We start from the raw sequence: 13,375 nt of genomic DNA, 5'->3' as shown, positions 1-13,375 counted from the left end.
TAAACCATTTGGAACCTCAAGGACCCAGAGTCTTAGAATACTAGTAACCATCCTCTGTGTTTACTTTTTAGACAAACTTAAGTTCTCATGTCCAGCTAATTCTCACAGCCAAGTCCTCTTTTTCATAGGTTTCTTGCAAGTCAAAATGCGAAGTGTTTAGGAGGTCCTTTATTCCAACAGGGTAGGAGCGGGGGTGGGTGGGGGAGAAAACGAAGGGAAATGTGTCCTGCCATGGTGACAGGATGGGGAGCTGCCAGGGCAGGGGAAGGGGGCAAGATGGAAGATGGGGGAGAGCCAGGTAAAAGGGGGGAAGGAAAGGGAGGTGTGGGGAATTGGTTGGGAGGAGTTGTGGGTGGGTCCCAAGGGATTGGTGACTGAGATTATCTGAGCCACAGGTAGGTGGGTGGGGATTAGGTAAAACACCATGAGGTTACATCTCACTGGTGGATAACTGGAGCAGTGAACATTTAGTGAGCTGTGAGAAAGGGAAGCAGGAAGTGAGGCCAGATCCAAAATGGGATATTCGAATCACTCCTCACACTGCCATCCTCCGCAGGGAGCGGAGTATGTCCTTCAGTTGTGCTACTATGAATTAGGCACTATATTATGATGTGAAAGCTTGGTTCTTAGGGGCCCTGTAGAGAGGCTTGCATGAATTTGTGCAGGTAGAAAGTGATTATATCAGTTGGGAAATGAATTCAATTGCAGATTTTCTGTTTGTTCTTCAACTGTCAGCTTCTGCTTCCATTCTTTCTCTGCTGTTTCTGCTTATTCAAGGGTCCAGAGTCTGTATTTTTCAAATGTTTATTTGAAAGGCAGAGTTGCAGAGAAAGGAGAGATACACAGTGATTGGCCACCTGTTGGTCCACTCCCAAAATGGCTGCAGCAGTCAAAGCTGAGCCTTTCTGAAGCCAGAAACTGGAGCTTTGTCCCAGTCTCCTACTTAGGTTCAGGGGCCCACGTCCTTGGGCTGTACTCCAGTGCTTTCCCAGGCCATTGGCAGGGAACTGGATTGGAAGTGGAGCAGCTGGAACATGAACCAGCACCCAAATGGGGTGTGGGGTGCTGATGCTGGTGCTGTAGGCTTGACCACTTATGCTGCAGCAGACCTGCCCCAGGGCTTCAGATAAGATGGGTGGAAATAAATGGTCACCAGGTAAACAGCCTGGGTGTCCTTTATCATTTGTAGCTACTTATCTCCAGGGGAGTTTTCTAGAACCAGATCTTGCCCCACCTTCTATTATTAGTATTCTTTCAAATTCCTTTGCTCTTTCTTTTTTTTTTTTTTTTTTTTTTTTTTAAAGATTTATTTTATTTCCATTACAAAGTCAGATATACTGAGAGGAGGAGAGACAGAGAGGAAGTGGAGCCACCGGGATTAGAACCAGTAGCCATATGGGATCAAGGCAAGGACCTTAGCCACTAGGCCACGCTGCCGAGCCCCTCCTTTGCTCTTTCTGACCTTCTTTGCCCTATGTTTGCCTCTTTCTTTTTCCCTGATTTTCTCATGCACACAGCAATAAATGCCAAGTGTTTCTCATTTAACTTCTGCAGAAGAAATGTAGGTTGTGTGTACTCTGAATTAGGCACTATATTATGCATTTTACATGTAATTAGTAGCAACCACAGACTAGCCCTATGAATTGACTGCTTTGTCCCCATTTTGGAACCAGATTAGCTATTAATAGCCTTAAGGAGTATACCTGGTATCCCAGAAATGGCATGGCCTCATTTTGCTCTTAATAAACAAGGCCTTGCACCTTCTGTAGAATTTAGTCACTCTTTCAGATGCAAACTGTGTTTTTCAGTGGAGAACTCTGGTATAACAGTGTCTGTTTACATGGTGACTTTCCCCAAGATTGTGGCAGGAAGAGGTGGCATTGTCTCCTTGCTAATTCAGCAGTGATAGGTGGTGCTGACCTCATTTTCACTTGTGAAGCAGGTGCAGATTGCCATGTGGAGCATGATAGTCCCTGGGCTACCCTTATCACCCACATACTGTCCTGTCAGACTTGGGCTAGAAATCCAGAGGAAATAGGAAATTGTTGAAATCAAACTGAAGCATAGAAAGTGAGGTTTATGAGAAAGAGAAATAGAACAGGGATTTTTTTTTCCACAGATATGACCTAATATTGTATTTTAGGTATGCAAATTTTCATTATATGACTGGTGGTAATTATCTACTCTCTATTCCTGCTGAAAGTATAAATAGGTTGATGCTAATTTAAGTCTTAATAATATAATGTAATACAATATAGTGTATTCTTAAAAGTACATATTGAGCCCACATTATGTTCCAAGGTCTATTGATTCTATCAGTAAACAAAACAGACAGGCATTCCTGCTTACAGAACTTATATTCTGTCATTCACAGACAATGAATAATACATATTATGAATAATAAAATATATAAAATGTTGGAATGGGAAAGTTCTTTTGGAAAAAAAAAGAACAAAGTAGAACAAGGCAGGGGGTCAAAAATATGAATGGAGAGCATATGGCAGGAAAGGGTGTAAGGGGTGCCATATTTAGAACATTATTTCAAACACACAAATACATAAACACTTCTATTACATCACAGTGTGAAAGCAGGGAATCTGGGTACAGCTTTGCTAGGTTCTCCACTTCATGTCTCATTAAACTACTACCAAGATATTAAACAGGCTGCATTTTCATTTAGAAGGCTTAACTGGGGAAAATATGGTTCTGTGCTCTCTCAGGTTGTCAGAAAATTCCATTTCCTTGCAATGATAGGTCTGGGGCCCTGGTGTCTTGCTGTATGTTGGCTAGAAGCTGCTTGGGGTTCTTTGACACATCTATAATTTTTTTTTTTTTTCATATGGGCTTCCCTCCCTGTGGCCTGTTCAAGTGAACAAGAAGCTCTAGAGCAAGTGTACTAGCAAGACAAATCTCCAAACCTAACACATGGGAGAATGGGAGACCTGGAATGCATTCTTCTCTCCCACCTCCAGCATCTGGCCCAGTCCTGGGGCATTTGAGGAATGAGCTATTGGATGGGAGTTCTCTGTGTTTGTGTGTGTGTGTAAAAAAAAAATCTTGCAATCACAGCTGTGACATTCCATCCCCTTTGCCATGTCCTAGTAGCAGCTAGTCTCAGGTCCCACCCATGCCCATGGTCGGGGATTCCTCACAAGCCGGAACGCAGTAGCAAGGCACCCCAGGGAGCCAAGTGCCAATCTGTCCACCACACTGTCTCCCAATATATTTTTGGAGTTGGAATGTAAAGGGAAGTAAATAAACATGAGTAGGACCCCAGAGGAAGATTTACAGTAGGAACCCTCCAACGCCACCAGCATATCCTGGATTGGTGGTCTTCAGGCTGAGCTCCTTACCCTTTGAACTCAGATTTTTGCATTGCCAATTCCCTGGTTGTTTTTATTTTGCCTTTCATCTTTTTTATTTAATTAGGTATCTCATTTGATGAGCTTTAACAAGTACACACAACATTGTAACAATCATCACACTATCAAGGGATGAAATATTTCTGTCATCCAAAGAAAGTTACCGATGTCCTATTGGTGCTATTCCTCTCATACCTCTACCTACAGAAAATCATCAATCTGTTTTCTGTTTATAGATCAATTTTGGCTATGCTACAGTTTCATGTAAATAAAATCCTATGGCATAGACGGTGGCATCTGGTTTCCTTTACTTAGCATAATAGTTTTAAAGTTCATCTATGTTGATTGTATCAGCAGTGTATTTGTTTTTGTTGCTGACTGGCAGTCCATCATTTGCCAGTGATGTAGATTGGCTTTCACCTGTGGATGAATATGGGTTGTTTCCTGTGATTGGCTATTATGAATAATGGTGCTGTGAATAGTCAAGTAAAATTCATTGTTGTGTTTCTTCTGTATAAATAAATACCCAGTAGTCAAAATTTTAGGTCATAAATGAAGCGTGTAATTAATGTATAACATACTTTCAAACTCTTTTCCAAAGTGGTTATGTCGTAGAAAGTGATTTTAAAATAGCCACTTGAAGAAGTTGAAGAACTGAGCTGAACAGATGACCGAGGGAAAGATAAGATACACAGAAACATCAGGAAAACCATTGTGACTACAGACGGCATAGGGAAGAGTGAGATTCCTGGGAGAGGAGGCCCTAGTGAAGGGGCTGGTGAAGATCTGGTAGGTTTTGTATAATCTTAGACTCTTCAGTGTTTACTGTAAGTGACATGGGAAGCCACTGAAGAGCTTGAAGCGTAGAAATAATCTAACAAATGACCATCCTGTCTGGCAGATTGACTATTGAAGGACAAAGATAGAAATGAGGAGGCCTATTTGCAAGTATTGCAATAAGCCATGTAAGGGATGATGGTGATCATACTAGGAAATAGCAGTTGATATGGAAGGAAATGGTAAAGGTTGCAAAATAAAAGAAAATAATCAAAAAAGTCTTCAGGGTTTGTGGCCTATGCATCCAAAAGGATGATGTTGCTGTAGTTGCGGAGGGAAGGCTTCAAATGGAGTAATCTAAGTGTGCAGAGCTGGAGTTCTGTTTCAGACATTTTGTGTTTGAGATATTTGTTAGATATTTTGTGTGACAATATTATCTAAGCAGTACAGAATACAAGTCTGAAGTTTGGAAGAAGGGATGCAATTTGAGAGTTGTGAGACTAAATGAGGTCACTAAAATGAAACTTACTAAGGCGAAAGAGAAAGGACCAAAGATAAACCTTGGGTCATGTTAACATTAACAGTTTGGAGAAAAGAGGAAAAACCAGTAGAAGTGATAGAGAAAATACAAGTGAGTGAAGTGTGAGGAAAACCAAGAGAGTCTGAGGTTTGGGAAGTCAAGAAAGAAAGTGCATCAGGGAAGAAGGGTTCAGCTTTTTGAAATGCTGCTGATAGCTTGAGTAGTATGATGACCAAGAATTGACCATTGGGTTTAACAGAATGATTGATATGAATGATGCCAGTGATCTTTTATTTTTTTTAAAGGTTTATTTTTATTGGAAAGGAACATCGATTTACAGAGAGAAAGAGAGATAAAGAGAAAAGATCCTCCATCTACTGGTTCACTCCCCAAATGGGTACAACAGCTGAAGCTGAGAAGATCTGAAGCCAGGAGCTTGTTCTGGGTCTTCCACGCTGACGCAGGGTCCTAAGGCTCTGGGTCAGCCTGCTGCTTTTCCAGGCCACAAGCAGGGAGCTGGATGGGAAATAGAACAGCTGGGACATGTATGGGCACCCATATGGGATTGCAGCGCTTGCAAGGGGAAGGATTTAGCCATTGACCCATTGTGCCTGGCCTTCGAGTAGTATAGTGTGAAATAATGAAGGTAGAAACCTGAATATGGTGGTTTTAAAAACAAATGAGAGTGGAGTGTTGGAATCCAAGAGCGTAAATGATTACATTGAGGAGTTATTTAAAAGCAGAGGAAAGAAATGGGACAGAAATAGGTAAGGGTATGGAACCCATAGAAAATGTTTAAAAAATTATTTATTTGTAAAGTGCTCGCTTCGGCAGCACATATACTAAAATTGGAACAATACAGAGAAGATTAGCATGGTCCTGTTGCAAGGATGACACACAAAATTCATGAACCATTCCATATTTTTTTAAAATTATGTATTTGAAAGACAGAGGTACTGAGAGAGGGTTTTCATTTGCTGGTTCAATCTCCAAATGTCCACAACAGGTCTGGGCTGGGCTGAGTCAAAGCCAGGAGCCAGGGGTGGGTAACCAATGTGGGTGACAGTGCCCCTAGCAGTTGGGTAATCCTCCGTTGCTTTCCCAGGCACATTATCAGGGAACTGTATTGAAAGTGGAGCAGCTGGTACATGAACCAGCACCTATATGGGATGCTTGCTTAACCTGCTGTGAGACAATGCTGGCCTGTCCATGGGTGATTTTTATTTCAAGATAGATAAATAGTATCTATTTATTAAGACTACCTAAATAATAGTATGTTCATACATCAATAGAAAGTTTCAATAGTAAGTGAAATATTTATGAAAGGGAGATGGGAAAACCTTCTGCATGGTGAGACTTACAGTATGAATGGAAGTTATGGAAGTTTGGCATCAGATAGGAGTGTGAGTAGCTGATCTGTAAGTGGAAAGACAGAGTATGTGAGCCCAGATTCTGGCAGATGGATGGATGTGATGGCAGAAAACTGTCAGGGTTTCATTCTGGTTGTTTCAGTAGTGTTAGGTAGCAAACCATCCCTCAATAGTAATACATATCCTTCAATATGTATCTTCAAAGACATTCTGGGAGTAAGTTATCAGCTGCTGGTTTTGATGCACCTTAATTTCATTTCTGACTCTTCCTGAAACTGGGCAGTCTCTCCAAGATAGACTGTTGGATGGAGGGAACAAACTGATTGATGAAAGAAGCAGAGGATAGTGTTTTGCGTGGGCTGTGTTTTTACTTCAAACAGCATCCCTTCATTTGACCCTTCTGTCTATGGAGACTGGGCTAGTCAGGAGAACACAGTGGTACAAGGACAGAGGAGAGACCCTGTCCTCATAAGCCTACAGTTTAGTGTCTGACATAGTTTGAGAAGTGCTGTGACTCCTGTCATACCTTTCAGTGGTTTCATTTCATTTGTAATTAGCTGGAGTCACTTCTGTATTTTGATGGATGATGACTACTACCATGTCCCCAAACACTAATGTGCTGTTTGACCGTAGGATTAACAGTGATGCAGGTCAGAACAAGTCTTCACGTAACATACTTGAAGCTGGTACATCTTTTTCCTGATATGTATTATAAAACAATGCTGTCCAACAGAAATATTATGTAAACCATAATGTGATAGAAAATTGCCTGATGTTCACATTAAAAAGATAAAAAGAACCATGTTAATAATATATTTAGTATATGTCATCTCAACATGAAATACATTTAAAAATTATCATTGAGATGTACATTCTTGAGTTGTGAAATCCGGAATGTAGCAAGTCTTTGAGGTCCTACAGTACATTTCAGTTAGGACCAGTTTCAATTCAGGAGTAGCCTCATAGGGCTCATGCCTACGTCAGCTGTAAGGTCTTCGTGGTAAGTGCTGGCCCAGATTCTGAGTAGGAACAAGGCTGTAGAAAAGTTGCTTGGTCATGGAGGCTGGCTTCAGGACACAGCTAGGCTTCCAAGGAAGGAATGACTGCCAGATGATGGTGTATTGTGTAAGCAGCGTGTAAGAAGATATGCCCTGGATTTTGCAGGATACCAATGAGTGGGTTCATTCCTTTTTTGGAGACTATATGAAAGTAAGTGTCAATCCAGAATTGAAAACTGAATTTGGGACTAAATTTCAGATCATGTTAGATATGACAGATCATTTAAAAACATTCAGCCAGCCGTAGGTTTTCTGCTGCTCCAGTTTATCTATAGGAAAATTCACATTTTTACTTTAATTCCCAGTTCTGCCAGTGCTTCCTTATGTGAGAAGTCAAGGAAAGCAAGGAATGATTTCCATGAGTTCCAGTTCCTAAACAGCTGAGAATCATTCCAGGCATCCCTACCAGCTCCTTCAGTGGGGCTGGGTTGTTGTCTGCATGCAAGGTGTCCAAGGGATTTCAGGGGCTCCAGCCTCAACCCTGGCTTTTGCAGGGAGCCTGCATTTTGCTAAATTAAGCTTGTGAGGTCTATTTTTGAACTGAGAGGCTCCAGCCAAATGAAAGAGGTTTGTCCTGCTGAGGAATGTCCTGGGGGTGGTGAGGGGAGAGCCACTGAGATCATTGGTATTTGTGTATGTTTGCTCACTAGCCTGCTGAGTTGGGCCCTATTCACAGAGACTTCTGGGACTCAACCAGGATATTAACAGAGTCACCACAGGGAATGCATAACTTGTCATATACTGTGAAGGGTTTACTTAGAGGTCAGTGTGACCGTCAAGGCAGCATCTTTCTTGGGAGACCCGAATTCAGAGTCTAAATACAAAAAATAAAAATCTGATTTTTAAAGTGGGCTTTATTTTTAGAGCAATATTGGGTTTATAACAAAATTTGTCACAAGGTCTAGAGATTTCCTGTGTAATCCCCACCCTCATGCACATACTCATACATATACAACCATTATTAAAATCCAAATAAGCCTCATTTTAATCTCTTTTCTTGGGTCCCCAAACTCAGTGTTTTCAAGGCTTAAGTCTTTCTCTTCATGATTCATGCAACTGACTGCCTTGAGGAAACTAATATTGGCTGAACATCTGTTATATGTTAGGTATTCTCATTTGTATTTTCTTAACTAATAGCCAAAATGTCCCTGAAATTCCTCGAACTGGAACTTAGGTTAAAGTTATTTACCTGTAAAACACAGAGAATGAATTATGTGAAACTATAAAAATAGTTGAGCCCCTGCATTTCCACATGGTCCAGCTTAAGAATGTGAGAGAGCTGGTGTTTGAACCCAGGCCAATTGAGTTGTAAGGTCCGCACTTTACATTGTTCCGTATCCTGCAGCTCTAAGTACTGGATTCTTTATTTTCTTTTGGCAGTGCTAAAAGTTTCAGATTTCCTTTAATATACCTGTTCCCTAAGTCTGGGGCTCTGAGGAAGAGCAGATCAAGGGATGGTCTGTCTTGACTTGGGTCTATGAGTGTTTCTTTGGTAACTAAATCCAGGAATTACACAGCAGATCTGTGTTGATGTGTGTGTCTGTTGCTATTTATATCTGCCACCTGAGCACATTCCCACACCACTCTCTGCTTATTACATTCTATAATAAACAATTTTTTAATTACCCACCCCCACAGGATGTAAATTCTGAGGACTGTGATTGTGTGTTTTGCTGTTTGTAATACCTGTTAGAATGTCCTGCAAATATAAAGTAGATGCTCATTAGATATTTGATGAATAAAATCACAACCAAATATTACCATCTTACAAATCAGCTGTCTTCCACCCATTGAACTCTTTGTCTGTCTCTCTGAACACACACAACAGCTGTCCAAACACCTAATCTCCTTAGATCCCATCTGCAGTCAGAAGTCGATATGTGTATTCGTTTCAGTCCAGGTAGACCAGGAAGGGAAAGGAATGGTTTTGTTTTCAGGTCCCTGTCAAAGCCTGCCATAGGATGGACTTGAAACAGTGACCTGAACGGAGAAATTCTGCCATTGGGATGTGGATCCTTGCATTGTTTAAGCTGAACATTTTCCACTTGCTCTTTACCCATCTATTTAAGGAACTAGCCACTAGGGCAGTCTCTGGCAGGAGAGTGCCCTGGCCTTGTACATTCTTCTGGTTACTGAGGTTGAGGACACTGCCCTGCTAACCTCTCCCTGGCGATGAAGGGCACTCGTGACATGTCAGGGCCACTTATGTGCCTAACCTAAAGCCTAATTGCGTTAGCAAAAGACAGTGAACATACATCCTATAGAAAGACAGGGAGGAATTGCACCTCTGAATCAAGCCTTTCCTTTACTCCACGGTGAAATCTAAAACCTAATGTTTTGCATTTGAATACACCTGGCAAGATGTCTCACAGGAGTGTGGAAGATGTGTAATGCAAACAGCAGTACAGTTCTTATGGGCAGAAGAGAGGGATTGTGTTCATGTTAATTGGCTGCGCAGATATGTAAAGCTCTGGGGGTGACTAGTCCCAGGTCACATGGCTAGTCAAAGACAGAGCCAGGTCTCTAGAGACAACACAGTTCTGTTTCTGCTCTGGAACTTAGTGCATGGAAAGTAACTTCATCTACAAAAGAACTTGCTTGGAAGCTACAAAAATACATTTCTAGGGCTCATGCATGGAGCAGCTTCTTGTCTCATAGCCAGTACAGATAGGATCCCTATGAAAATACTTAGGCTTAACCCTATTCAATAGAGCTATGGCCTTGCTCCAACGGTATCAGAGAATTCTGGAAAAGAAAATCATTCTGCATGCAAAAAGCGCTTATGAACTATGCTTCCCTAGAAGAGATACCATTTCAGAAGGCAGAAACTGAAAAATGCACCCTGTTGCCTTTCACTTTGCATGAATATTAGGAACCTTGGGAGGAAGCCGTCGCAAGACTTTAGGACTCTTCTTCCTGCTGCACCACTTGTTTTTGAATTTCTTGCATTTACAGACCTGATTAGAGTGGAGTTCAACCTTATTTTTTGGTCCCATATAAAGACTCTGTTGTGGAGGGCCAACTGCTTTCTGGCTGGTTTCTTACAGTCTTACAAAGGGACAGTGTCGATTTTCTGCACTCACTGACCCTAACTTATCTCTTCTTACACTCAGCAGCCATCGAGGTCAAGGACTTCATGCCAAGAAAAATACTGGTTTTGGCAACCTTTCTTCTCCAATAAATACTTGGTTTGCCGGTTTTTAATCAGTGAATATATGCTTCTGTGCTGTCAGAATTTCTTTCCCTTTTTGTTTCTTTCAGACCTGGTGCCAGTCCAGCAGTGGACTGTGAGGGCTGCAACTGAAGCTAAGGCGTGGCCTTTGTGTTTAAAGAGCTTGCTTATTAGTTGAAACTGCCACACGTGAATGCAGGACTGTGAAGTGAAATGCAAGATAGAGACTTAAGCCCCAAACTTAGGACAAATGATCATTTTTACATCGTAAACTTATATTGAGAGCTATTGCAGGCAAAGTACTTTTCTAGACACTAAAGGCTAGAGGGGAAACCAGATAGTCACATAATGAATGCAGGCAAGATTCAGTGAGTGCTGGGCTAGAGACAGACATGGGAGGACCATGAGTCCTGCTTTCCCCAGAATGGTCCTGCTTTTTGCTTATTACCCTGGAAATAATTATGCTAATGCCCCTTCTTATTTGCGAAGAGTCTCAGCATGGCTCTTAAATTGCACTGTAGTTGGAGTAAAAAGAAAGGAATGGCTGTTTCTGAGTAGGGGTCAGGGGAGTTTCCTTGAGGGGCACATGGTGGGGCTAAACCTTGCTGAAGAACAGGTTTAGAAAGAGTGATGACACCACAGGCTGGGAGCAGTCCAGGTAAAGCCATAATGGCCATCAAGGACACTTGCTTGGTTAGTTTCTCAGTCATCAAAAGCCCTTGTGCTTGGAGGAAGCAGGTACCACTGAAGGAGGATCTCACTGTGAGTTACCATCCCTCTGAACCGTGATTGTCAGGGGAAGAAAAAGAGCTCCTGGTAATGACACATGTCATTGTGATCCTGTGTCAGGTCGGAAGGGTCAGTTCAAGCCCAGAGAGGTCAAAGGGAGAGGATGTGCGTAGTGAGGTGGCGTGAGAGATAAATCAGTAAGGGGTAAAATGAGAGGGGCTCTTATTAATTCAGTCTGCCCAGTTAAAGAAGTCGAGTGTTCCTCTGTAAACTCATTCTGTGTGTACTTGATTTCTGCATCTCTCCTTTCCTCCTGTGCCAGGGAGGTTGTGTTCTGCATCCCCTGAGATGGGAGGCAGCTCTCTCACCTGTGGCCCTCTGTTAGGGGAGGTGATCTTTACTGCTTTACTAACTGCACTGGCTGAAAGAAGCCACCACAGGGAGCCAGAAGTTCTTTGCCATTTGCAGCCTTAGTTTAGGTAATTCCAGAAATGAAGATGAAAAGGATTAAGAAATGATATGTACTTTTACCTTTTTGTGGTAATGTAGCTCCTTTCGACTTCTCATTATGAACATTTTCAAGTGTACACAAAGATCTAGAAGAGTTCCTCCCACATACCTGTCCCATGTCCAGAAACCCACGTCCTCAGCATTAGCAGTTCCCAGCATGCTGCTGTCATCAGTTAGCCTGCACTGTGCTCCGGTCCTTCCACTGCGAGCACATGCCGCATCTTCAGAGACTTCAGAACACAGCCCTAGCAGCGGCGGTGGCTTTTTTTTCTCCTGCTAAGGGCCTTTTGGATATTTATAACCTCTTTTGTGGTTACATCAAGTTATCAGTTTAGGGGCTGATGTTGTGGCTCAGGGGTTAATCCTTCACCCTGTGGTGCCAGCATGCCATATGGGCACTGGTTTGTGTCCCAGCGACTCTACTTCTGATCCAGCTCTGCTTGTTAGATGGGAAAGCAGAAGAGGACGACCCAAGTTCTTGGAACCCTGCACTCACGTGAGAGATCAAGAAGAGGCTCATGGCTTCAGAGCAGCTCAGCTCTTGCCATTGTGGCCACTTGAGAAGGAATGAGCAGAAGGAAGACCTCCTCTATATATTTCTTTGTAAATCTACCTTTCAAATAAAAATAAATAAATCTTTAAAAAATGCTCTCCACTTAAAAATTTGCCTCCTATAGACTTATTAAAGTTTGAGTCCTGGCTTTGATAGATGTGGTGGCCAGAAAAAAAAAAAAAGATTTTGCAAGCCTTTCATCCTCCATGGGCTGCATGTTCCCCACCACTCCTAGTCTTTGTAAATACAACCACAATGCTACCATGATGACCAAAGAGCTTAAAAATGGCCTGTTCAGGCCATCTAATAGTTAGTTCACACTTGATTTTCTAACATGTCTTCTTTAAAACCCGGAAACCTTGATCAGTATCTCTGAGTTTCTGCTCAGTGCTCAGGCATAACACCTTGAGCCCAGCAGAGAGGGAGAGATGGGGAGGAAGGGAGTCTGCAGTCCTTCACTGTTTTCAGAATGCCTAGTGACTCAGAGTTGCCTTGGAGCTAATAATTTCTCCTTGTTAAACCTCAATTTTAGCAACCTTTTATCTTCAATGATTTAATAATATATCTCTTAGAGAATATTTTAACTTTAGAACTGAAAATATCTTTGAAAGGCTTCAGAAGGGCCTGGTGCAATGACTCAGTTGGCAAATCATCCCCCTTCAAATATCAGAATTCCATATGGGTGCAGGTTCCTGTCCTGGCTGCTCCATTTCTTATCCAGCTCCCTGCTTGTGACCTGGGAAAGCAGTTGAGGATGGCCTAATGTTTTGGGACCCTGCACCCATGTGGGAGACCTGAAAGAGGCTCTTGGCTCCTAGTTTCAGAGTGGCTCAGCTTTGGCCGTTAAAGTCACTTGGGGAGTGAACCAGCAGACAGGAGATCCTTCTCTCTGTTTCTTCTTTTCTCTGTGAATCTGCCTTTCCAATAAAACTAAATAAATTGAGTTCGGCGCGGTAGCCTAGCAGCTAAAGTCTTCGCCTTGCACATGCCAGGATCCCATATGGGCGCCAGCTGTAATTCTGGCGGTCCACTTCCCATCCAGCTCCCTGTTTGTGACGTGAGAAAGCAGTTCAGGATGGCCCAAAGCCTTGGGACCCTGCACCAGCATGTGGGAGACAAGGAAGAAGCTCCTGGCTCCAGGCTTCGGATTGATTCAGCTCTGGCTATTGTGGTCACTTGGGGAGTGAATCAACAGACAGAAGACCTTTCTGTCTGTCTCTCCTCCTCTATGTATATCTGACCTTAAAAAATAAAAATAAAAGAAATAAATGAATAAATTTTAAAAAGTTTTTAACATAGTCTCACAGTATTATTCTATTCCCTT

General features: G+C 42.3%; 1 protein-coding gene and 1 non-coding gene across 4 annotated transcripts in view; both read left to right on the top strand.

Moving 5' to 3' along the window:
- Window positions 1-13,375, top strand: part of PDE4DIP (phosphodiesterase 4D interacting protein) — a 241,637-nt gene that overhangs the window by 108,061 nt on the left and 120,201 nt on the right. The gene's annotated exons all lie outside the window — the stretch shown is intronic.
- LOC118758665 (U6 spliceosomal RNA) lies at window positions 5,478-5,585 on the top strand. The gene has a single exon (XR_004995766.2). It is a non-coding gene; the product is annotated as a U6 spliceosomal RNA (small nuclear RNA).

This window comes from Ochotona princeps, chromosome 2, assembly GCF_030435755.1.
Source record: "Ochotona princeps isolate mOchPri1 chromosome 2, mOchPri1.hap1, whole genome shotgun sequence".
Lineage (NCBI taxonomy): Eukaryota > Metazoa > Chordata > Mammalia > Lagomorpha > Ochotonidae > Ochotona > Ochotona princeps.
The sequence above is the reverse complement of the archived record's forward strand: the minus strand, read 5'-3'. Positions and strand labels throughout refer to the sequence as shown.